The 25,033-nt window shown below is 44.4% G+C and overlaps 1 long non-coding RNA gene across 1 annotated transcript; it reads left to right on the forward strand.

Annotated features, from left to right (window-relative positions):
- The first annotated feature begins 1,116 nt into the window (after window positions 1-1,116).
- LOC141941468 (uncharacterized) lies at window positions 1,117-5,215 on the forward strand. Its single transcript, XR_012628337.1, has 2 exons — window positions 1,117-1,236; window positions 1,778-5,215. It is a non-coding gene; the product is annotated as an uncharacterized LOC141941468 (long non-coding RNA).
- The last annotated feature ends 19,818 nt before the right edge of the window (window positions 5,216-25,033 follow it).

A 25,033-nucleotide genomic window follows, 5' to 3' on the forward strand; every position in this document is an offset into this window, starting at 1 on the left:
GCTGAACCCTGTAATAATTTGATGACCTTCTGGCAGCAGGGGCTTTATTCCTTTGACAGCACCTCCAGGAGTCAGTGCCACTTTTGTGTCATCAGCTTGCTGAGCACATAAGGCACAGCCAGATGAGGGAAGGGCTATATTGGTGGGCTTTGTGTCTCACACTTGGGTCTCTCTCAGGGAGCTTACTCCCACCTTTCAACACCTCACTGTCATATAGATGTGTGGTTGCCTTCAGCCCAGGGAAAGTAGATGTCTTCTTGGAGCACTGGAAGTTACTGCTGCTCACTGTCTGCACATATGGATTGTCCCATGGGGAAGGGTAAGGAATGAGCTTATGAAAGAGTTAGAGAGGTGTGCCCTAAAAAACAGATAAGGCATGGAAAGGGAAAGCCCAGGTGTGGAGAACAAGGGTTGAGAGCCCTGGAGGGAGAGAGCTGGAAGAGAGTTGCATGCAGCAGTCCAGGTGGCTGCAGGATGTGAAAATCCTCCCACTGCTCAGATTTGCCTAGCAACTCTTTTCTTGGCTGCCAGTGTTGCTGGTATTTTGCCGTACAGATGCAGCCTCCATCTGATGGGGAACAGAGGAGAAGGGGGTTGTAGGAATGCATCCTCACTCTTGGGAGATCTGTGCCTGGTGCCTTGCAAAGAAGCTGAAGTGAAGGTGTTGACTCAATGGTTGCCCCTGGCTGCTCATGGCCCTGGTATGGTGTCTGCCACCTTGTAAGTGATGACTATTTCACAATCCTGTAATGCTCAGGAGCTCAGAGTGCTAATTAGGAGCCCAGCTTTATGTAATAACAGTGTCCTTCACCATTGTGAACACAGGGATATGGCAGAGTGTCATCTGCATAGTTCTCTATTTATAAACAGAAACAGGGAAAACTACTAGCCATAGAAAAGTGCTGGTGGAAATAAACTGGTTTGACCTTGGTTTATCTCTGGTCACAGCAGAGTTAAAATCTAATTTTTTACCTACTTGCAAATCTTTATCTTTTGTAAGAGAGCCAAATATATAAGACCCCCTCTGAGAGAGGGGCTTATATTCCAACCCAGTGGCATAAATCCCCCAGTTTTTGTGCCTCATGAGTAACATGTTGTGTTATTACTACTGTACAGGGTCCTCTCAGAGACTGAATTGTCCCTGTGCAAGATGAAAAAAAGTCCTGCATCAGAGACAGAGGCAAATCTCTTTGGCAGCAATGGTGACAGAAAAGGGTGCTGACACCAGACCCTGAGGTTGGTATTCAAAGACAGCTCTGGGGTAGGTCTAAAAAAACAAAAGGAAAGGCAGCTGCTGAGAAGGGGAGGAGAAGGTCTGGGGATGTATGACAGGGCTTGGGGTGGAGTGATGTCTGGCTCACAGGGCTGAGAAGGTGCAAAGTGGGAGGAGAAAAGGTTTGAGAGGGACACCCGTCCAAGCAGTGCTGTTCATAAGCAACAGGAGATCACAGAAAGGAGCAATGTAGGTGGCTTTGTGCAGGATGGAAGTTTCCATGGGGTGTGTTGGAGGGGATTTGTACCCAGAGTCTCTGTTTGGTCCTCTTTTCCCTCTTAAGTTGTGGTTCAGTGGAGCTAACAGTGCTTTCACCACAGCCCCGGGCCATTTCAGCATCTCTTCTCTGCTCTGCCCTGGTCTGCTTTGCCTGGAGAGCTTTTCCTCCAGCTTGCAATATGTCAAATTGTGCTCCTTGCTCTGCGGTGAAGTTGCTGCAAGCCCCAGTGAAATCCATTCAGGCATGGTAGGTATCTTTTCTGACTGTGCAGCATTTCCCAACAGATGCAGCATGTGCAAGAGGCAAGCTAAGGAGGCAATCAGCGAAGAAGAGAGACGAATGTCAGTGTCAAGGCCTGGGCTGCTCAGCAACCTCCACATGGAGGAACATGCAGGGATCTTTCCATCCTGGTCATTTCTGTGGCCCATGTGAGGGGCCTGGCTTCATGGACTCCCGGTGCTGGTGGGAAGAGACTTTCATTGGTCTCCAGTCCAACCTCTCTCTTGGAGCAGGAATACCACAGAAGTATAAACCTACCGGTGATTTTGCTTTCCAGTCTCCATAAATAAAGCAACAAGCGGTGAAGCACGGCACCTTGCTGGAGCTCCATGCTGCAAGGGCTTCAGTAGCTTCCCTGGGAGGAAGGTGTGTGAGAAGCACAGACCAGCACTTGTGACTTCCCCGGGGAAAAGGGCAGGAGCAAAGGTGTTTGGAGTCAGACACTTTCTCTTCAAATTCCATGCAGCATTACGCACACACAAAGTATTCAAGGCAAAGCTGCTACGAGTTTAAAGAGAGCACCAAGTCCCACTTTTCAAAGTGCAACTCTTCCATCCTTTCACAGGACTATAATTTCTTTGACCTATCAGGGAGGAATTTGACATGTCTCACCAGGAGGCCACAGTTTTGAAAATATGTCAAGCTTTCTGCAAGAAGCCTCCTCGTACACCCACTCTGTCCCGAAGGTCTTCACCCATGTATTATTTTGGACTGAGGACAGAATTTGTGGCCTACAGACCACAACTCAAGCAATGGGGGGAGCAAAGGAGACACATCTCAGTGAAGCCCATCACAGCAGCCTGATCCACCCTCCAAAATAGTCTCCATGACTGAAAAGGGAAAGGAGCATCAAAGATCAGTTTATTTCTCAGCAGGTTAGCAGCAGATAACGCCGTGACATGGATCATCTTCAGACATAAAGTGTCCTTGCAGTTGTGTTTGAATCACGACCCCCGAAATTTCTGAAAGCAGCCAAAAAGCTGAAAAAAACATGCTTAATTGTTATTCAGCAGAGGTAGCTTCAGCTCAGAAGAGAGTCCCTGTGCAGCAGCTGAAGGCTCTCCTTTCAGTGTGCCACTGATTGCACAAATGCTCTCAGGAAAGCTTTGAAACTTGGCTGAATCCTTCTGTCACAAGAATAAGGTGGGATGAAATGTAAATCTGCTTGGAGACAGTAATGCTCCCCCAGTGGCCAAACCGAAGTTACAATCTCAAAGTTACAAGATTATTTTCTTGAAAAAGAAGAAAAAAAACAAACAGGAAGTTGAGAGAATCACCAAAGAATTAGAAAAACTAGTCTGGAAAGAGGCTGAGAAAATGTGACTTTAACCCAGGAAGGAGCTGAGGGGAGCAAAACATGACTTGCTCATGAAGAACACCAAGAGCATTGGAATTTGCATGTGGGCAGAAGTTGTGATGCCAACATTGGCAGTTCCCAGGAGGGAGTTTTATAAAGGCTTCAAGAGTGTTCAGGTAACTGGAGCTTTCAAAGGGGTAACAGACTTATTTCCTTCAGAATATACTGCAAGACTGTCCAAACTCATTCGTAGAAAACTCTCAGTTTAAGACTGAAGCAGCATGCGAATGCAATTCCCAGAGCATTAATTTAAAAGACCATTTTGAAATGGCAATTTTGTGGTAAATTTATTTTTTATTTTAAGGTTTCCCTTCTCAGGGAAACACAATGTTCCTGAGTTAGCACTCAGTTAATACCTAGAACCAAAATGACCTAAGAAGCTCTTATAAAATTTTAAATTCAAAATTGCTGAAGGTGGCTTCTATATTATACAGATCGGAAACGGCTATTGTCGGGGTCACCATTAGCCGGGGTCCTTATTTCTCTGTGCGGGAACAGGAACGACACAACACCAATGTGATGATCAGATCGTTCATCTTTATTTTCCAATCCTGGTTACATTTATATTCTACTAAGTTCTGTACACGCACTCGTCTATCTTGTAATAGGCTACAGGTTTTCTACACGCGCTGTTCATGCGCCTCTACAAGCATTTGCATTGGTTAATTGCAATTAGCACGTAAAGCCCAAAACTTGCCAAAAACTCCCTTGTCTCATACCCTGTTTTGCTCAGACTTGTGTGCTTTTGCTGACCACAGGTGTTTCTCACTTACCTGCTATCTTGTGTGTTTTTGACAGCCTTATTTTGCTGGCCTTGTCTTCGTCCTTGCATTCTTCTGTCTGCACTAACTTTCCCCCAGCACGGCCCAAACTCCTACAGGCTATTGTATGTGAAAAAGTCTCTGCTTATATTACAAGGAAAGTCTGGCAAAGATTACTACAATCAAGAGGTGTTTGGATGTAGGGAAGATCACCTTCACCCCACAATGCATTTCTGTCAAAATAACACTGAATATTTTTACTAAATACTGAAAACTTTTGAATTTAGTGATCTGTCTTAAGGAAGCTTATTTGTGCTTTCTGTCCAGAGGATTTGTGGCAATAAGTCATGTCATAATGATTTTAGCGTCTATTGACAGCCCTACATGACAAATTTAGTAACAGTGAGCCTGAAAAATCTTTCTGTGCATTGCAGCTTTTCCGAGGAAATTGGCCCATTTATGTTTCTCCATCTTCACGTAGCAGGAAATAGGAAAATTCACTGCAGTTCATCTGTCCAGGGAACCAGACCTCTGAAGCGCTAAGGCTTGGACAACCGGCCCAAGCCAGAGTTGACCTATAGATGAATCCTGTATATTTTATAACTGATAACCTTTGTCCTAATAGGTATTATACTAAGATATAACAAACCACCTATTCTGATGTGTATTGAAGCATGAACAACAGGCCTTGAGCCAAAGCTGCTAACTCAGTATGTAATCATTAGTGAAATATGTATGGAAGATGTAGCTATCTTGAATGTATATTTATCCTTTTTTGTGTGTGGATAAAATAACAGGGTCATGGAGACCATTGTCTGGCACTGTGGCCTTGGAGACCTTGCGCATAACCCGATCAGATAAGCAGAAAAACTCCCTTAGCTTCTCCCTTGAGCCCTGGCCAGGCTCTGGGGGAATCTAATGTGAGATCAAAACCAGGTATTTCTGCTTAAAACAAAGGTGCCAGCTATTCTGGCTTGCTGGTTTTGGGCTATATAAGGCTGGACCCGCTCACAGCGACTTTGGAAGCCTCACCTACGGGTGGACGCACCGCGTAGGATTTCCCACTTGCCGGGACAGGCTCTCCAAATCCTCGCTGTAACCGGGGCTGCCCAGCCACTGCGGATCTGGATGATGGGAACGGGTGCAAGTGGTGATGGATCTTTCTTAATCACTGTTCTCTCCCTCAGGTAGTAATGATTTGATGCATGACCCTGTATTTTCCTATTTGTTTAAGTGCACTATTCTGTCTTTTCTTACTGTATGTTTTCTGTATTATTCTGTTATATTATTTAGTTATTTCTAGTAAAATACGCCTGCTCTTTTCACTCTGGTGTCTGAGTTTAATTGTTATCCCTAATCAACAAAACAACCTCCAAGCAGATAACCTCCAGCACTGAGACAGTTTGAAGCCCTTTGCAAAGCCATTGCACAAAGAAACTGGGTAAGAGAATAGAGGAGTGAAAAGTTTGCCGTGTGTTTAAAACCTGCTTGTGAAAGGGACTAGAAATACAGCATGAACAACTCTTTACAGTGGTTTAATTAGCAAAGGGTTTCTAACACTATAGTAAGTTTTAAACTTATGTCACATCAAAGAAAGGAAAGAAATTATAAAAGGCGCCTCTGAGCCAGCCTGCTCTCTGCTACTGAAACCAGACTATAGCTAAGAGTTATAGACCCCTGTTTTTTCATTTAAAGTATCACCATTTACACTGTTTTTCCATTTGTTATGTACTGTGACTGCTCATGGTGCTCTGTGTGATAACATGTTATGACTATTAATAGCCACCAAACACAATAAATCCCTATTACCTGCTGTTACAGGGAGGCAGAGTAACTTTTTAATGTAATGAAAAATACTGAGAAAAATACATAGTACACATTTCTGAGAGTATTTCAGAAAGGTTTAAGACAGCAGAAAGATTTTGTTTAAGGATTTAGCTTTATCTGACAACCAGGCTGTAATATTAAATCCTCCTGAAATCTCCCATCAAAAATTCAAAGCTGGGTATTATTAGAAGCACTAGTCTTGGCAATTGTTGAGAAAGGCATGGGAGTTTGACATCTTGCCATGGTTAGGGGAAAGATACTCATACACAGCTGAGCTGAAGAACAAGGGAAGCTGTTCTAGTTAACACCATGTGGTACGCATCATGACCTAAAGAGAAAGAAAGCCTGTTTCCATGCTATATTTAAAATGCCTGCAGGCAGCCAAAACCTGCTTCTGTGCAGTTAAATTCAAAGAATTAAGGGCAAAAATCCAATGATAGGTGGAGGGGTTTTCTCTCTTAGTGCCTAGATTAATTCTAAGTCAAACTGTTTCTTTGTGAAGGGCTGCGTTCATCTGAAAGAAGATCTGTAAAGTCTTTGCCAATCTACAGAATACTGAGGCCTAGGTTACTGTTTGAGCCATTTGTTTCTTGCTTCTTCCTACAACAGTTTGCACCCACGCTGTCCCCAGGGAGCCAAAGGAGAACCTGTCCAGCAATCATTGCTTGAATTAATGTGCAGCAGAGTTTCAGAGAAAGGCTTGGAAGGGAAGGAACAAAAGGGAGGCAGCAATGTTCCTTTTCACCTGTAAGCTGGACCAAGCAGCGTTCTTCCTCTCTGGATAGTCAGTGTACAGGAAAATTTTCTATTTGCTGAGGAGGTAGGTATATGGTGGGGTGACTATGTCTTAATGGGGCAGATCTTGATGCAGTGCCCCGACTGCCCAAAGAAATAGAATATGCCTTTAGGCCTTGGATGCTGTCCTTGCTCTGCTTGTCTCCTGAAGCACACAGCTTTGAGCTCATCTATTCCTCCCAAAGCCATAATACGTCCCAAAGCACATCCAAAGGTCTACAAGACCCTGATTTTCCTGTGTGTTCATGGGCTGCTTTCCATCATTAGCTGCTGTGGCAAGGTGAAAGCCATGAGAAGCCCAGCAAGCCTGTTGGGCCATTGCCCCATCCCTCCCTGTTATTTGTCTCTCTCTCCCCTTGCCTCTCTGGAAACCAGCCTTCCATGAGGATGCAGGCCCTGGTCTGCTCTTCCACCTGATGCTTCCTTCCCCCATGCCTTTCCAGAGCCCTTTTTCCAGTTGAGCACTGTGATTTCTCCTGTCTTAAAAATGTGGCCCAGAGAGCTGTCTCTGTGGGGGTTGACAGCTAACTGGCACAGCTGCTGGTGGGAGTTGGGCTTGCTTATTCACACTGCTGCACTTGCCTGTGAGCCTGAGTAAGACTGATGGAAGATGCAAAACCCAGCAATCCCATGGCAGATGAGATTAAAAATGTCTCTACCTCCTTTCCACGGCAAGGGCCTTCTCTGTGTCACTTTAATGCAACAGCTCTTGAATGTTCTGTATGATTGTAAGGCATTAGTCCATTATCAGCTATTTAAAAAAAATGCAGACTACATTGCTGGTTTTTATTTGCTTAAACAGTTTTTCACAATCAGATCTGGGCATGGTGCAACTCTTGTTCTGCTTGTGTAAAGGCCTTCCCACTCTACAATAATTTCTTACCTCAATTATTTAATGTACCCTTTTTACTTGTAATAGATTACATTATCCCAATCCCAGCATAAGAAAAAAATGCTCTTCCTCACAGGGCTAATTAGCAGCCATGGTTGGCTGTTCCTAGCAGAGTGGACCTTCCTTAGTCTGCAAGTCTTTAAACAGTAGAGAAAGGGAAATACCTTGTGTTAAAAATCTGAAAATTTGCCATGTTGGATTCTCCTCTTCTCTGTGTCTGGCAAGAAGAGCTTATCATGCACGTTTCTGATTGCAGCTGAAAAAGGATTCCGGGTGGCCATTCCTTGCTGTTGCTTTGTTCCATGGGTTTGCAATGGAGGGGCTGCTGGATGGCAACACATGTGGGAAATGTGAAGGGATTATCCATCTGTGGCTCTGGTGAGATGGGAACACCAGTGAGAGGGGGCTGGCTTCTTTCCCCTGGGAAAGGTCTCCCATACAGCTGATTTGCACTACTTTTGCCGTCTTCTTTAACGCACCTCCACAGAGAAGCAGCACTCATGGTAGTTTCTGTTAAAATGAACAAAGTGCTGTCCTACCAGAACAAGCCCGAAAAGAGGTTAAACACAGTTTCCCATAGAAACTCACTGGGGTGCTGAAATCCGAGCCGTTATAAGGGTGTGATGGCTCCAGTGACAACCAAGCCTGTCAGTTCCCTCCATGGGCCGATACAGGCAGGCTTATATGTCACAACAGCAACTTGAACCAGGGTCCTATCTGAAAGCAACTGCGTTTGTACCTTGTCTGTTATTATCCTCAATCTCTAAAATGAAGCTTGATTGTTTTTGTGGGGTTTTTTTTTAATATGTTGTTGACAAGTCAGCTAGCACAATCCACATGAGAGGGAGTACTTTAATACAATAAGGCCATTCTGATTGCTGGCACATCTCATTAATAACTATCTGCCCTGCTATCCAATTTCACATCTCCCATTTGCACTCTCTCTGGCTAATCACCACCATTTTTAGCTTGCTGATATTAATTGGTAATTTATTGTGGTTCTATCCATTTGATGGACCCTGATTTCATCTCACCACCAATGCTTCTACCCTACTGCCTCTCTGCGATTGACTGGTAAAACTAAAATCAATGAGAATTAAGTTTGAAGTTGGTTTGAAATCAGAGTCATTGCTGTTAATTGGTTCACTTTAATTGTGCTATCTCAGCCTCCTGAAGTCAGTGCTCCCACTCACTGTTACCACCTTGAAGGATGCACAAGGGTATCCTGCCCCAGGCCTATGGCAGCAACATCTAAGAGACCAAAGTGCAGAGCTGCAGTCCCCATGACCTACAGCTCAGGAACAGGAGAGCAACTGCCTCACAGCATACCCACCTGCGTCTGTCACCAGCAGCGGCTGCGAGAGGATGCCTAGAGAGAATAAGAAGAGAGCAGCAAGCCGTGCTGCTCTCTCTGACTCTCCATAGGGAAACACAGCCTGTCCACAACAGAGTTCAGGAATTTCAGTGACTATAACAAATGCACTTAGTCCCAGAAAACACACGTCCATGGTCAGCATCCAAGGGAGGCTCTACTACACCTGGAAGCACAAATAAAAGTGTCATGGCTGTGTGGTTATAGCTGCGATGGCTTGACCATGCAAGCAGAATGAGGCTTTGTAGGGACAATTAATAACTTCTGTTAGCTTCAGTGACATTGTTGGGGAAAAGACCCTGCATTAGCCACTGATGAGCACCTTTTATGTACCTGCAGGTGTCCCTGGAGGCCAACACACTTGCTTGTCCCCAGCAGTTACAGCAGAAAACAGCAGGCAGTGGCCCTGTTGCACTCCAGGCATTAGCAGAGGTTGGTGCTGTCCCTGTGTGCAGTGACACTGGGACCTGGAAGTGCAAGGCTGGGCTGGTCATGTGTCCATACGCGACCAAGAATGTACGTGGGCTGCACTGGCTACAGATGGCTGTGATGTGGCTAGTGCAAGTGTGGATTTGCTGCAAGCCCCAACAGCTGTTCTGAGTTAAGAGGAGTGATGGCACATGGGTTTGGGGGCTGTGAATCTCATATAGGGCACTAGGAAATGAGGGTAGAGAATGAAAGAAATAGAGAAAGGAGAAAGCAAGATTCTGCACTGGAAGAACATTATGTAAACAAACCTTTGAGCCCCAGACCAAGCTTTTTGTGGCCCTGCAGTTACGTATGTGTCTGTCACAGGGTGACAGCTGTGAACACATTTTATGTACCTTGGAGGTCTGAGCAGGGACCTGAGGGCTTCTGGGGAGATGCAATACTTATTCTCTGTTCCACCATTCCACTTCCTTCTGCCACCCAAGGCCCCTTGCCTGTGTGCTGAGTCCCAGATGATTCCTGCATCCTCAGTGTGTGCAAGTCTGAGAGCATCACTCTTCCCTATGCATTTTCTGTAGGTAGAAAATTACTTTTTGTTTAGCAAATCCAGGTGGCTTCTTGGATCATACCACTGCATATGAGTTTTGCATTCTGTCAGATATGCAACTGGGAAATTAATACAAAATTTGGGTGTGGTTTGCAAGACAAATTTGCATGGGCTCAATCAGCTCCAAGGAAAGCAAGACCAAAACCAGTGGTTTAGAGCAAGAGATGAGTTACAATCCTTGCCTACAAAAGGAGTATACCAGACTCTTCTAGCTCTGATGGGTTGGCAAGCCTCTTCTGCATTGACACTATGATTTCAAAACAGCGTGCCCAATTTGCTGCAGCTGTGTACATTACAGAGTCAGTGTTTGTAGTTCTGCAAAGATGCACTGAGCAGATTTCTGTCTAATTCCCAGGTGCACAGCCAAGTACTTAGCAGGAGTAAAACTGCAGGTTGGATGCTGACAGTAAATCAGAGTTCAGTTGCACCTCTGCAGTCTCAGAACAACTGGTTGTTTTATGCTGTAGGATTTTACTTGGCCTTCAATGCTGCAAGAGCCCAAATTAATAATTATCATAATTATGTATATATAAACAACAACAAGATCAAGGTGATAACATTAACTTATTACTGGTACAATACTTCCTTGACCAAAAGGAAAGGGACCTGTATTTACCATTGTAAGATGCAGGCTTAAAACATAAAGGAGAATGGATGTAGCAATAAAGGCTGTCTTGAGTTTCCAACTCAGAGTTGCAATTCAGTTAAATTACAGTTTCAGCCCCTTGCCCTTCCTGGATATAGTCCACTGGGAGAACTAAAAAAATAAGTATCTTCGTTCCCATGCACAGAAGAATAGCTCCCACAGATAGTGAGCCTGCAGACAGAAAGTGAAAATGTCGGGGAGCTGGAGGAGGGAGGGGAGCAAACAAGACCCCAGATGAGATGAGCTGGGAGGGCAGTCTGCTGCTGCACTGGCTAGTTACAGGACAAGCCTAGTTATTGCAGCAGATTTATCCCCTGCTAGTGAAGGCATGCAGCTTCCTGCTGCTCAGGAACTGGGGCTTTCTTGCAGGTGAGCTGAGCTGGGGGCCTGCAGGATCTCCCCCTGTCCTACACTCCTGCACAGCCGCAAGCTAGTGGCCTCCACAGTGGGAGTGTCACACAGGAGATGGTCAGGTCCTGCTGCAGGGATCTGCAGCAGTCTGGGCCCATTACGTTATTTTCCCACTATTATCCACAGCAAAGAGAGAAAAAGAGCAAATCCCACATGGTTTTGTCTCAGCTGGTAATGTTTCTCACTCAATAGCATTGCCAAGAGAGAGAGACTGAACAAAGATCTCTGTCAGTGAATCAGAAAATTAATATCTTCCCTTCTGTATATCTTAAATTTTCATCTTAGCATTTTGCTGTTAGCATTTTTCCATGTTGTCAGCTATATTGCTGGAACACTTCTAGCAGATACCTGAGCACTTTGGAAAAACCCTTCTGGCCACATAGCTCTTAAAATATATCCACTTTTCTAACTAGTGGAGTGGTTTGTTAAAGTGGATGGAGAATTTCTTTAAAGAGCGGAGAGGAAATAATAATAATAGGGGAAAAAATCTTGGAATGTGCCAAGGTCAGGCCATAACGACCTGATCAAATCTGAGCCTGGATAAGACTTGGAAATGTCAGGTATTATAAAAATAACAGAGTTCAAATACCTGGGGCAAATCACTCTTGTTACAACTTTCCTGTAGTTCCCCCTAAGAATGGAAAAAATGTGTGAACTTGAGTTACCTGACACTTAATTTCAAAGCATGTTAAAATCCAGGGGAATCTCTAGCTACCTTCTTAAATGGCCTGATATATTACTCTTGGCAAAGGGGTAATTACAATGCACAGGTGGCTACTCATCCATGCATAGGGTAGGCTATGCCCAGAGCTCAGCGGCTTTCAGAGCAGATATTGTTCAAATACTCCTGGAGTGGTTGGGAATGCATTCTCTATGGAAAGTCAGTTAAATTTGTTTCCTACAATTTTTGATCCTCTAGGAGCAGCCCTAAGCTTTTAGTAATGTGGAACTTTATAGTCTATGTCATATCCTCCAAGAAAGGTATCTTCAGTGTGTCAGCCTCGTGGTCACATGCATGGAGCAGAGTCCTTGCATCTCCAGCACAAGGTGGGCTTATGTGTGCTCACCTGCCTCAATATGACCTACTCCTATCATGTATAAAATTCACCCTGGGAGCAGAAAGTCTACTGAGATAGATTTTGGATGTGTTGCCCATGGAACAAATACTTGCCCATCACTACAACATGTAGTCGCATGTGATACATCGTGATCCAGCTGTGGCTGTGGATCAGGCCACCACTAGCAATGTGCAACTCTGAATGTGTCTGTGGCTGTCCAGAGCCTCACTGGAGCTGAGAAGCTGAGAAGCTGAGCTTCTCCCTTTGATTACGAGAAGTAGTGCTGGACCCTTGGCAGCAGCTGGAGGAGCCAAATGACCTATGGTTGCCTAGTAAACATTTCTGCACATCACAGCCTATTTGCACACATTGGGCATGACTGTTTCCAAAGAGATGCCATCTGGAATAAGAACAGGCAACCTCAAGCATGTATTTGAGCATTCAGACCATTTTAGAAAGCAGACAGGAATGCGAAAGTTAACAATCAGATATTTCCCAAGCTTGTATACCTAGAAGCCAAATGCTCCAGCTAAACAGATTGTGCCCTATTAAATTAAAACACTGCATCGACAAAAGCTTAGCCTACATGATGTCATCTGGATCGTAGTTACACAGTGGTGTGTCCATTGGCTATGGATATTCTCCCTGCCTTCTTAATAAAAACTTTAATGCCTTGCTACCTTCCTTGCACACCCCAGCCACATTTCAAGGGAAGAAGGATTAATAGTTTCACAGGAGGACAAACAGTGCATGGAGATGCTGGGTTCTTTGCATTTGGAGCGGTCTTTTGCCCTGGGGTGCTTCTGTGCTCACACAGCACCAAACACAGTCGGGTCCTCATCCACCTCTGGATAACCCAGACAAATAACTATGATAATCTACCAGCTCTTTGAAAACTGGAATGTGAGCTAAAGACAAAATCTATTAACCTGATTCTCAGGTAGACTAAAGACATTTTAAGCCACTATGGCAATAGAAAGGGCTTCATAATTACAGCAAATCATATTTATAGTCGCTTCAGGGAAATGTTCTTTGACCTCTCTTCCTCCAGTTAATTGATGGACATTTAACTCAAGATATTGAACACCATTGCAAAGACTACAATAGATTCTCCTTCTTTGTATATTCATAGCTGCAAACTAAGCTGACATCTAGTTTTCTCAATTTGTGAACCCTTAGACATTTTCCAGTGCAAGTACATTTAAGTTTCCTGGGAATGGACTTGCTCTTTTTTTGCAGATCTTTCAGAGCTGCCTGGTGCTTACAGGCAGCAAAACACTGTTCTGGTGCAAAAGGGGAAGAGGTGGCAGTCTTGTTCAGAGAGAAAGGCTAAAGAACATAAGCTTTTCAAGGACACCTTGCCTAGCAGAGGAACGTGGTTTGGTGTATTTATCCAAATTTATAATGCGCTTGTCGTCATGGTATCTATGCATTACATAATGGGTTTAAAACAAGAGAAGTGGCCAGGGACTGTCATTTAAACCTACTTAGGTTTTGAAGGTGGGATGGGGGAGACAGAGCAGTGCACAGAGATTTAGAAATGGCATTAAAAAATCAAGGAGCCACTTTTAAGTCATTCGCAGCCAGATGCTGCCCCTTTCCTGCCAAAGCCAGGTTTGCTTGTTACATGCAGTACCAAGTGGTCGCCCCTCAAATCTCTAACATGGTAGAGTAGTTCTGGCCCTCACTGAGCAGTGCCAGGAAGAGAAATATGAATTGGTATGTGTTCTCATGGGAACACAGGTGGGAATTTCCTTATCCCCCATTCTCACTCCAGTACCCTGTGGCAGTTCAGGGTTTGTCAACACAAGCAAACCAAGGTAGGTCTCTTTCTGCTAAGTTAAAAGAGTGGGAAAAGAAAAATGAATGCCTGTTCATCATGGTCTATGGTGCTGCTGTTCCAGGTGAAGAGATGTTTGCGTGTATCTATGGAAAGAGGCTGGCTCCCAGCCAGGGACCTCCAGCACCTGAACCAGAGGAGGTACAAGAGCACAAGTGCATTAGCCATGCCTGAAGAAGGGATTTTTGTTAGTGAATCTAGGAGCATGAGTTGGCAGGCCCAGATGTCAATGCTCTGTTTTTCTGGGGCTCACATTGCAGCTACCTCTTGGAGGCCTGCAAAATGGCTTGTGCTTCTGACATAGTACTTCACATTTGCTAGTAGCCATGGTTAATGATTATGCTAGTAGCTATAGTTACCATCTGGGAACAATTGCAAGCTTGGTCAAGCAAGAAGAACAAGCTTCGATCTCCAAACCCTAGAAAATAGGTAGAACGTCCTGGACCATAATGACAATGTCTGGGATTGTGTTGAGGATGAGTTATTTGACAAGCTGGCAAAGTGACTATTCATTTAATTAACTTGGCAATGAAACTAGCTTTTGAGTGTCCTGAAGTGGACTACCTTCATTATAATACTAAAACCCACACTCACAGATCAAAAAGACCCTGTCCATGTTAAGACCCTTCCCCTGAGCATGCATGGTAGTAGAAGCATTATGTAAGCCATATTATAATTGTATGTTAGTCACTAACCAATCAGTATCTAATAGGTGTGTTTGGAAAAGTACTAACCTCTGATTTTTGTGTATAAAAGAAGCATGAAAACCTGCTGTTGGTGTGCTTGATTTGTGGAAAAGTCCACTGAGCACCCAGGCCTGAATAAATACAGTATCTCTCCCGAGAGTGTTAAGATTGGTTTAGTGCACGCCAGGCATGAATCCACTTTTTGATAACACTTCTGTGCAAAGAGTCATGGTGTGGGTCTCTTGGTCTTGGCATTGCTCACCACTGCCTCTGGGTGTCCTGTGTTTGGAGGGAGAGGGACAGACACTACCATGTGAGGCATAGAATCACAGAATCACAGAGTCATCTCGGTTGGAAAAGACCTTGAAGATCATCTAGTCCAACCACTAACCTAACACTGACCATTCTCTGCTGCACCATATCCCTAAGCACATAGTGCCATTAGATCCTTTCACCTCTCTTCCTCCCAGCCCCCAGATTGCCCCTCCCTGGTTCTCTCCCCACTTCCTAGCTCTTCAGTTCTGCTCGTCCTCCATGGCTGGGGCAGGGGGAGGGCATGGGGCACCACATGGTGGTACCTGCTTTCTCCACAGCACCTGGCCAGCCAAATGCATCTGCATTACTCATTTCCTTTGCACTTGTGAGAAACGCTCAGTTGCCAATTATCCATAGCTCAGACAGGATGCGGTGTGAAGCACTCTTTATTACGTTCTTGCAAGACCGGGCGCCCCACCAGGTGGACGCGCCTACCAGCCATCATGCAATGGTTTATATCCCTTTCTCCCAACCGCCAGTTCCCTCCCCTGATTCCTCATTGGCTGAGTACTACAGGGTGTACAGACTTCTCGAACCGCCTACCGATACGCCCCTTCATGTATGTGTTCATACATCGCATGTTCATGGAAATGAACCTTGGCTTTCTCCAGGGCGGAGAAGTTAATATGCATGAGCTCATCACGCAAGCCTACTAAGATGGAAAAGTTCGCCCCAAGTCTTTCGGTATCTGCATCCACCTAAAGCCAGTTCCAAGTACTGGGTCATCACAGTTGACAAAAAGACCACTTGCCTTCTAGCCCTAGGCCAGGGATTTCAATGGTTGTGAATTGCTCTTGTTGATTGCTTTGGTGAATCGCTCCTGCCCTTCCCATCAGGCTTATTATGCAAAAACAACATTCTTTCCCTTACACACTCATCTCAAGAATCTGCTATTGGGTAAAGCAAACCCCCAGGCCCAATCCCAAAATGCCACCAGAAACATTAGCCTTTTTTTCCCCTATTCATTAAAAAAAAACCTTTCAACATTTGTATCCCCTGAAGGCTGCATGCACTAAACCCAGTCACCTCACACTCCTCAATAATTGGAGCAGAACAAGCTCTCTTTCCTCGTGAAGTATCATCTCCAGCTGCTGGCCAAGTTTTATTGTCTTTTTCTGGATTTTCTCCAGTTTTTTGCAGCCTTCAAAGAAGCACAGATCTGAGTCTGGCTCACAAGCTGCTCAGGACCAGGCTCCTCAGCACAGCTGGTGCTCTACTAGTGCTCCTGGCACAGCCAAAGTTGGCATGATCCCTCTTGACCACAGCATCCTAGCACTGTCCCCTCACCCTTCCTGGTCCTGTGTCCCTCACTAGCAGAGGGACCTGGAAATTAGGCCAAACTCTTTTTTTTTTTTTCTTTCTGAAAATGCTTGTGCATCAAAGCCACACAGAATAAGACAGGAACCAGAGAAAACAGAACACTTCTATGAGATGGAGATTTTAAGCAAGAAGCAGCTCCACCTCACCCCCAATTCCTCCGCTTTTCTCCTTTCATGTAAATAAAGTTGTATGTGATCCTTTGATTAATCTGAGTTTGATATGACTATAGCAATACACTATATTCTTCACTGAGACTAATGTATTCCACAATCCACACTCCATTACATTGTTCAGGCAGTAAAACCACAACGTGACTTCAACCACAACATGTCTTCAAGGCAGTTGAAAGGATTTGGGTGGGAGGGGGAATTCATTTTCCAGAAGCAACGTTGAAATGTTGTCTTTGCTTTCCACTTCATAATTAAATTAAGTATTGAAGCATTAGCATTTCCTGCATTGTGGAAATTGTCTTTGAGCCATAACTAAAACGCACTTCTTTGAATGGGATATACTTACTGTGTAAGTTAACTAAATGGTCCATCATTTTTATTATACACTCTATTACACATTTATTATACATTCATGTATCTAATTATATGTAGTTCCTGGTAGTCTCCTGTTCATCTGAAATTGTTATCAGCATTGATAACACCACTAAGTAGCAGTGAGTTATACTTGTCATGTAGCCAGGTTGTAATCCCTTTAGTATGGTCTTTGTGCTTTGTCCTAAATCCACTCCTGCACCAAAACCTCACAGGCTACAACACTGCACACAGCTCAGCCAGAAAGCACCCAGCCCTTTTCAGTTTTGGGCTGCAGGTTATTTTTGCCTACTGGGTGGTGGCTGGGGATAGCAGGGACATTGTCACACCCTCTTCCTGCTGAGCAGTGGCCAAGTGGCTTCCAGAATCTTGAGGAGGAATATATTATAGAGCTGAAAAACCTGCCTGAATAACAAAAAAAGTCATGTGCTTTGGCTGCCAAGTACGGGTACCTCTCCTAGCTGGCACAGCTGAGTGCAAAGCCTCTGAGTGCTGGCTGCAGCTTTTGCAATAGTAATAAAATAATTCTGTGGTATTAAGAAAAACTTGTGATGAGAGCAGAGGTTTCTCAAGTGTTAATGAACTTTTCTGGAGGAATCTCTTCTGTTCAAAGGTGGAGATGGAGCTTGCTCTGCTTCCTGCCTCCTGTTCAGCCTCCTTGGCTTTCCCAGCAGAATGGGATTCATGACCCTCAGTGTCATAGAATCATAGAATAGTTTGGGTTGGAAGGGATCTTTAAAGGTCATCTAGTCCAACTCCCCTGCACTGAGCAGGGACATCTTCAACTAGATGTTGCAGTGAGGGCTCTGGCATGAGTATCCCAACAAGCTTACTGCAGGGAGGTCTCCAGATTGGCCCTGCAACATCATTGTGTTTGATGTCACATAGAGAAATGTTTTTCTTTCACTTCATTTTTTTTCAGAATATGTTGAGCCCCAAGGGAAATAGTTGCATTTAATGTGCTTTTGCCAAGAAAGATTGGACCAGATGATCCTTGAGGTCTCTTCCAATCTGGTATTCTATGATTCTATGAATATGGTGAGCCTCAGGAAGTGGAGTGGTCTTGGGAAACAGACTCATACTGGGCTTAAATTTCAGCTCTTTCTTGAGAGCCTCTTAAAAAGTCAGCACTGCATTTCAGCCCTATTCCATCTCTCCTGCTCACCATCCTGTGGTCCAGCATTGCTGATGGCAGGGCCCTTCTGCAGTGCAGTGTCATGTCTAGGCATGTGCTATGGGGTCTGAGCAAGCCCAAGGCATCCTCAGGATGGAGCTTGCCCCATGCTTGCCACCCCTCTCCCGCCCATAGCATGGTCCCCCAGGGGCCTTATGCTGCTGGGGTAGGCAGTTCCATGGTCCTTCCCTCCAGAGGAGAGAAAGTTTGTCCATTCAAGTGAGATCTCACCTCAGCCTGGCTTTTTGGCCTCCCTTGGGAAGGAGGAAGGGATGCAGAGCATCCCCAAAACACCAAAGCCAAAGCTTGCAGAAGAAAATGCCACTGCCCCTCCATAACCCTGCAGCAGGAGGCATGCCATACCTTCTTCATCCCTCAGTCCCTCCTGCCCCTGTCCCCCTCCCAGTTTACCCCCCAGACCCATAGCATCCTGGCTGGCACCTCAGTGAAGGGAGGACTGTGCTCACTGCTTTCAGCAGTGCTGCCTGGCAGAATGATTTAACTCAAAGATTGTTTATTTGTGCTCCTCCTAGGTGGTGTTTGGGATCACAGTCAAAAGTGTAGAACTAACACTAGGTGGGGAACGAAGAATCAACAAGCAGCATTTCAAAATTATGGGGTTTTTTTCTATTTTATGTTCATGTCAGAGTTTTGCTCTGAACCTCCACATCTGTTCTGCTGTGAATACTGATCAGTTTTAATATGAAGCATCAGTCATAGCAAAGCTCTGCTACAGAAAATATCTGCATACAGCAACAGTTCTTCAATCTTAATGAAGTCTTGCACAGGAAAGCTGTTCCCCTTCTGCCCAGTCAAGAGCAGGGAGGTGGAGATGAACTTTAGATTGCAAGCCCCAGTAAACTGAAATGTTCATTCCTGGATCAGTCAGGTACATGGATGTAGCTAATGGGCTTTCAGCAATCCCTGCTGATTTAGATAACCTGGAGAAAAGTCCCTGGAGCCCAACCCAGATGTTACTTCTACCCCTGAATATACCTTCCTTTAATATTATTACAATTGTGCTGAAGATGCATAATTGGGGGGTAGAATCCACTTTGTGCTTGGTGCTATCTAGACACAGCAGAGAGATGGGCCTTGCCTCAAAGGGACTGGGGTCATTTCAGGCACTTCTGTAGTAGGATGTTGCCTGAATATAACATGTTCAGAAGGGCTGTAATTCTTACGACAAAATAAAATGTTCAGGGTTTTTTGGAGGGCACTCGTTATATTCTGGAGGCTGAAGGACCCAGTCAAGGAATCCATAAATAGAAAGACACTGTTTTCTTCTTCCTCCTCCTCCTCCATTGCTCCTGACATATATGGCTAAACCAGGGCTGCTTCCAGGATCAGTGCTGAAGAGGGGGCCCTGCAATTTGTGCAGTGGAAAGCTCTTTTCCACCAAGATGAAAGACACTGATGGGTCTTTACCTCAGTGAAATGGTGTTTGTAGCCTTCTTTACCACGGATAGTAATTGCACAGGAAAGCTCCGCAATGGGAAAGAACATTTCTTTTGAGCAGCCAGCTAAACTTCTTGGAAATGGCACATGGACAGAGGAACTTCTCCACAGACAGGGCATCTCAGAACTGCACTGCTTTTATGGGGAAGAATTTTTTCTCATTTCCAGTTGTAACTTCCCTTGTCCTTCTGCTGTGCATCCCTGAGACATCCCCCTTCATAGAATTGATGACAGCAATAAGACTTCTCTTCCTAGACAAAAGAAACTCATGATGTGCTCCAGCCCCTTGATCGCCTTAGTGGTCCCTTGCTAGATGATTCTTATCCTGGAGAACCCAAAACTGTGCACAATACTCCAGGTGCAGCCTCAAGAGTATAAAATAAAGAGGAATAATCAGTTTCCTTGACTTTTTGGCTAATGTAGCCCAGATGTACTTGGCCTTTATCACCACAAAGGGCATACTGCTGGCTTGCAGTGTTGCCTGGTGTTATCTCACACACACACACACAGAGTACAGGGCTTTGTAACAGCAAAGCTAACCCAAGATATGATGTTAAGTGCAGGTTTCCCTCTCCTCAGCCAGAACAATCCCAGTACCTGTTCTGCACAATAATGAAACAACACCAGGAAAAGGTTGTGGGACAGCAGTGAAATGGGATGGCTCATTGGAACTAATTTTTCTGCTTTGATTGGAAAGACTTGTTTTCAGTCTTCTAGACAGAGTAGACAGGGAGTCCAGCAGGGCAAACTTCCAGTTTCCTAATGCAGTGTTGCATTCTCATCTGGGCTGGAAGGCATGTCCTGTGAGAAGCAGCTGAGGACTCTGGGTTTGTCTAGCTTGGAGAAGAGGAAGCTGAGTGGTGACTTCATTGCTCTCTGCAGCTTTCTGAGGAGGGGACATGAAGAGGGAGGTGCTGATCTCTTCTGCTTGGTATCCAGCTCCAGGACGCATGGAAACAGTTCAAAGTGGCATCCAGGGGAGGTTTAGACTGGACTTTAGGAAGCATTTCTTTACCAAGAGGTTGGTCAGACATTGGAAGAGGCTTTCTAGAGAGGTGGTTGATGCCCCATGTCTGTCAGTGTTTAAGAGGCATTTGGACAATGCACTTAGTAACATGCTTTAACTTTTGTTCAGCCCTGAAATAGCCAGGCACTTGGACTAGATTATCATTGTAAATCCCTTCCAGCTGAAATGTCTATTCTATTCTATTCTATTCTATTCTATTCTATTCTATTCTATTCTATTCTATTCTATTCTATTCTATTCTATTCTATTCTATTCTATTCTATTCTATTCTATGCTATGCTATGCTATGCTATGCTATGCTATGCTATGCTATGCTATGCTATGCTGTGCTATGCTGTGCTATTCTCTCTACAGTGATAAGGCTTTGCAGACAGGAGAAGCATGTCTGCTGCAAAGACCCAGCCATGGCTGCTAATTAGCACCTCATAGATCTGCAAGAAAGATCAGTTTTCTTTTGTGAAGAAACTGGGTTAAAGTGATCTTTTATGAGAAAAAAGGGAGCATTAAATAATGGTCAGGTCTGAAGTGAGCAGAGCATAGCAGTGTGGGAGCCATGTGGAATGAGTTTCTTCATGCAGTTTGAAACACAGAAGGGAAAGAGTATTGGCAGCCCTGGTTTCTCTCTGAGCTAGAGAAGTTACTGGTTCATATAGTACCATGGCCTAAACTAAAGAGATGACTCACCCCTCTTAGTAGTTTTAATGTATCATTGGGGATTTTTTTTTAGAAGCCAGATTACCAGCTGTGCGTAGTAGGGAGTTGGATGAGCTGTAAGATGAATGTTGCTAAGAAATTCATGCACTAGGTGGAATGAACTCACTGCAGAGATAAGAAGTAAAATAGCCATCCATGAATACTGCACAGCAAACAGCATCACATGCTTTCAGGCGCTCTCACACCTTCAATGGGCACATTTTGTAAAGCTCAGTCAGATGGAAAGACTTAAATGTTTTTTTTAGTTCTTCTCCCCAAGTCACAGTGACAAACTGAATTATCACTCCTGGGGGCAGCAGATGAAAAGTCATCTTGATTCTTTTTCTATCTTTGTTTCTGAAACCACCTGTGGTAGGTGGAAATCCCATTTTCCACTGGCCTTTGAGGAGCCTTAATGTGCCATTTGCCCTGAAAGAATGTGGTCTCTCTTCCCATCACAAGCATCTGAGCATAATTTCCTAACCTTCACTCTTAACCACATGGCCATGGGGTAAAACAGAAATAGGAAGCCTCTAGAAAAAGAAAAAAAAAATTGCTGTTTGGATGGTAACAGAGGTGGATCACTAAGGTAAATTATAATGCCTCTATGCAATGGTTTGGAAGGCATCAGAACATGACAGGCTATGGTACTGAGACGTTTCGATAGCAGTGCTGACTTAGTGCAACACCATGTAATTGTTCAAACAAGACATGGTAGCAGGCTGTTCTACAAGAAACTATCTTTATTAAGCAATTGCTGTCATTAGCAGCATTTTCTCTAACAAAAGATCAACTCTATTAAAGAGCTGATTTCTCCTGGCCCTCTTTGTCAGGTTTGATGGGGGTCAGTCAATTTCTGTCAATCTTCTCGCACCAAATGTTTCACAAAGTCACATCTGTTCTCCAGTGTTGTTTTATTTGGAGGGTGGTCAGTTAAAAAAAAAAAAAACCAAAACCAAAAACCAAACCAAAACAAAAACCAAAGACTTCCAAAATGTTAATCAAAAATTATGCAAGGGAACACTTTTGAGACAGTTTTCAAAAATAAGTAATTTATTACTGCAGCAAGGAAAACTGCAGGAGCAGATGAAAGCAGGCGTGAAGTGATACAACAGGGAAGGAACAATCGTATCTTCATGTCTAAAATGATGGGTTGAGAAGTGGCTGTTACCACTTGGGAGGGAGAGACCTGGTGGGCATGCTAGAAACAAGGCACGAAAGCACCAGATTAATGCAGTTGTAACTCTAAAGAAGGAAATAAAGAGAGAATAGGGGACATCACTGTGCTTCTCAAAACGATCCACAGACTGCCATCAGTCTGCATACAGTGTGTAACTCTGGTCTCACATCTCTAAAAGGATGAAGCAGAATGGAAGAAGGTTCAACAAAGGATGGATTGATCAGAGATCTGGAACAGCTTCCCTATGAGCAATGATAAATCATGTAGGCTGGGACTCTTCAGTTTGGAGAAGCAATGCTTTGGGAAGGCATGTGGTAGAGCTCTGCCAAATCCAGAGTGATCTGAAGAAAGTGAATAGTGTCTGACTATATAAGAACTAGGGGTCATAAAATGACGCTGCCTGAGATCAAGTCCAGAATAACTAAAACAAGGCAACTTGTCATACCTCAGGTGTAAACTCATGGAACTCCTTTCCAAGGGACAGTAAAGGTCCAAGACAGTACTTAGAAGAGACATCTGTTCGGGCTATAAAAAAAAAAATGAACCACAACTTCAGGAAACCCCTTGCACTGAAAATAGTTGTCCAGAGAATATAAGCAGTGAATGTATCATGTATGCTTGTCCTCTTATTCTTTTGAAATAGTTGAGAAAGTTCTGTGATGCACATGGAAAACTCAGCTGTCAGGTCATGGCATTGCGGTGTTTTTATTGCAGTAATATCTGAAGACCATAGTCTCTCTGAATAAAAACCACAGGACCAGTAAGAAGAAAAATAATGCTGTGTCTCACTGTGTTATTATCAGTATTAGAAATTTTTCATGCTCGTAGTGAAACTGGTGTCCACTGAAATAATACCCTGAAATAACCCTGGATGTGTAGAGAGCAGATTTAGTTAGTAAGGTGCCCTGGGAATATGCTTCTGAAGGTATTGGGGTCCATGAATGCTGGTCACTTTTTAAGACCCATCACTTAAGAGCACAGGAGCAGGCAATTCCAAAGTGTCAGAAGTCAATCAAGCATGGCAGAAGGCCAGCTTGGCTGAGCAGGGATCTTCTACAATTTAGGTGGAAAAGGAAAGTGTATGGATGTTGGAAGCAAGGACAGGCGACACAGGAGGACTACAAAGATGCTGTTCACCACTGTAGGGAGAAAATTTGTGCTACCAAAGCTCGATTAGAGTTCAAACTGGCCGGTACTGTGAAGGACAACAAAAAGGGCTTTTTGAAATACATTAACAGCAAAAGGAGGATCAGGGATGACATTGGTCTGTTACTTGATGAGGTCAGTCACCTCACAAATAGGGATGTAGACAAAGCAGAGATGTTTAATGCCACCTTCTACTCTGTCTTTAACACCAATGATGGGCCCTGGGACCCCTGGAGCCCTGTGTTGGAAGACTGTGACTGAGGGAATGATAAACTCCCAGCTGACTCTGAACTTGTTTGAGACTTGCTGCTCCATCTGTATGCACATAAATCTATGGGGCCTGATGGGATTCATCCCAGGGTACTGAAAGAGCTGGCTGATGTTATCATGGGACCTCTCTCCATTATTTTTCCATGGTCTTGGGAGTCTGGAGAGGTACCAGTTGGCTCAGAGCTGGCAAATGTTATCGCAATTTTAAAGAAGAGTAAGAAGGAAGACCCTGGTAATTACAGGCCTGTTAGTCTCACTTCAGTGCCTGGTAAAATTACAGAGAAGGTTATTCTGGGAGTTACTGAAAAACACTTGAGAGACAATGCAGTCATTGATCATTGATCATAGCCAACATGGGTTCACAAGGGGAAAGTCCTATTTAACTCACTTAATTTCCTTTTATGACAAGGTCACCCATCTAGATGACCAAGGAAAGCCAGTAGATGTGGGGGGGTTGGATTTTAGCAAAGCTTTTGAAACGGTATCTCACAGTATCCTTCTGGACAAAATGTCCAGCATACAGCTAGACATGTCCATAATATTTTGGGTGAACAATGGGCTGACGGGACAAGCATAAAGGGTTATAGTAAATGGGGTTATATCAGGCTGGTGGCCAGTCACCATTGGGGTTCCCCAGGGTCCAATTTTAGGGCCAGCGCTCTTCAATGTTTTTATAAATGATCTGGATACAGGAGTCAAATGTACATTAAGTAAGTTTGCTGATGATACTAAATTAGGAGTAGTTGTGGACTCCCTTGAGGGTAAAGAGAACTTACAGAGAGATCTGGATAGACTAGAGAGTTGGACAGTCACCAATCATATGAAATTTAACAAGAGCAAGTGATGGATTCTGCACCTGGGACAAGTTAATTCTGGTTATATGTACAAACTGGGGGATGAGAGGCTGCAGAGCAGCCCCACAGAGAGATGTGGGGCTGTGGGTTGATGGCAAGCTGAAGATGACTCAACAGTGTGCCCTGGCAGCCAAAAGGGCCAACTGTGTACATCAAGCACAGCACAGTTAGCTGGTCAAGGGAGGTGACTGTCTCACTCTACACTGCATTGGGGCAGCCCCACCTTGAGTACTGTGTGCAGTTTTGGGCACCTCAATATAAGAAGGATATCATACTACTAGAGCATGTCCAGAGGATGGAGACCCAGGTGGTGAACGGTCTCAAGGGCAAGACTTACAAGGAACAGCTGAGGTCACCTGATTTGTTCAGCTTGGAGAAGAGAAGGCTGAGGTGTGACCTTATCGCAGTCTACAACTTTCTCAAGGTGGGCAACAGAGGGGGAGGTGCTGATCTCCTCTCTCTGGTGACCAGCAATAGGACACGTGGAAATGGTGTGAAGCTGTGTCAGGGGAAGTTCAGATTAGACATTAGGAAAAGGTTCTTCACTCAGAAGGTGGTCAGTCACTGGAACAGGCTCCCCACAGAAGTGGTCACAGCACCA

Source organism: Strix uralensis, chromosome 3 (genome assembly GCF_047716275.1).
Source record: "Strix uralensis isolate ZFMK-TIS-50842 chromosome 3, bStrUra1, whole genome shotgun sequence".
NCBI classification, from domain to species: domain Eukaryota; kingdom Metazoa; phylum Chordata; class Aves; order Strigiformes; family Strigidae; genus Strix; species Strix uralensis.